Source organism: Pinus tabuliformis, chromosome 2_1, assembly GCF_031772625.1.
Source record: "Pinus tabuliformis cultivar Carrire ecotype Pingquan chromosome 2_1, CPIR1, whole genome shotgun sequence".
In the NCBI taxonomy this organism is placed as follows: domain Eukaryota; kingdom Viridiplantae; phylum Streptophyta; class Pinopsida; order Pinales; family Pinaceae; genus Pinus; species Pinus tabuliformis.
In genome coordinates, this window is record NC_142299.1 from 814,541,531 (window position 1) to 814,543,480 (window position 1,950).

The following is a 1,950-nucleotide window of genomic DNA, read 5'->3' on the forward strand; positions in this document are numbered from 1 at the left end:
GTTGATTGATTCTGGTGAACTAGAATGTTATGAAGAAGTAGTGCAGGTAGAAGCTAGGAAGAAGTGGGAGCAAGCCATGAAAGAAGAGATGGACTCATTGGTACATAACCAGATTTGTGACTTAGTCAGGTTGCCTACAGGTAAAACAAAATTGAAAAATAAATGGGTTTACGAGTTAAGGAAAAATATGGAGGTAGAAAAAGGTATAAAGTTAGACTTGTGGTAAACGGGTTTGCATATAAAAAAGGTATAGACTTTGATGAGATATTTTCTCATGTTGTTAAAATGACTTCAATTAGAACTATTTTAAGTCTCGTAGCAACTGAAGATTTGCATCTTGAGAAATTAGATGTAAAGACAACCTTTCTCTATGGGTATTTAGAGGAAGAGATATATATGTAGAAGCCATGATGATATGAGGTCAAAGGGAAGGAGAAACTAGTGTGTAGGTTGAAGAAGAGCTTGTATGGATTAAACGAGGATCCAAGGAAGTGGTATGTAAAATTTGACAGGTTTATGTCTGAACAAGGTTATACTAGATGTCACTCTGATCATTATGTTTATCTCAAAAGGAAAAATGATGGCATCTATATTATATTGTTATTATATGTATATGACATGCTTGTTGCAGTTTCTAACATGTAGGAAATAAATGTGCTCAAAAGAAAATTAGCAAATTCATTTGCAATGAAGGATTTGGGTGATGCAAAACAAACCCTTGGTATGAGAATAACTAGAGACGAGAAGAATCACAAATTAACATTGTCTTAGAGTGAGTACATACAAAAGGTGTTGAAAAGATTTAATATGCATAATGCAAAACCAGTTAGTATACCTTTGGCTAGCCATTTCAAAATAAGTAAGGAGATGTGTCGTAAGACTCAGGAAGAGATGGCTTATATGTGTAAAGTTCCATATGCATCAACATTTGGAAGCTTAATGTATGCAATGGTATGCACAAGGCCTAATATTGCACATGCAATGGGACATGTAAGAAGGTTCATGAACAATCCAAGAAATGAACATTAGATGGTAGTGAAGTGGATTCTCAGGTATTTGAGAGGTGCCACAAATCAAGCATTATGCTTTGGTGGTTCAAACATTGCTCTACATGGATATGTTGATTCATATATGGCAAGTGATAGAGATAACAGGAGAAGCACATCAGGGTATGTGTTTACTTTAGGTGGAACAACTATCAGTTGGATTTCAAAATTGCAAAGTGTTGTTGCACTCTCAACGGTGGAAGTAGAGTATGTTGCTGCTACAAAAGCTAGTAAAGAAATGATTTGGTTACAAAGGTTTCTGGATGAATTGGGTAAGAAGAAAGAGTTGGGAAGGTTATACAATGATAGCCAGAGTGTCATTCATCTTTCAAAGAACTCTGCATTTCATTCCAAGGCTAAACATATACAACTCAAGTACAATTTCATATAGTCAATGTTGGAAGATGGACAGTTGAAGATGGAAACGATACACACTAGCCAAAATCCTTCAGATATGTTCACAAAAGTTGTAACTGGGGAGAAACTGAGATTCTACTTAGTTTCAATTGGTCTTCAATTATGATGATGAAGATGAGAAATAGCGAGGTCCAAAGTGGAGTCATTGTCCAACAAATGAAGCAATGGTGGAGTTGCTATAATCATTATCCAAGTGGGAGATTGTTGGGTTTGGAGCCTAATTATCTTCATTATTCAAAGGTATCACCATATTGGACCCTAGTCCTAATGGGGTGGAAACGTTGCCCATTTTTACATTGCTAGGGGGGTGACTATTTTTTAGAGCGCCCCCCCCTGCCCCCCCAAGCGGGGTTTCAGTGGAAGCGTCCTTGAAGCTAAAAATAGATGTAAAATTTCCTTGTAAAATGTTGTGATTTCATAGTCAATCTGGGTTGTTCATTAGGCAGAAAATATGATAGTAGAAGTTATGTTTAATTTATGTTTTTTT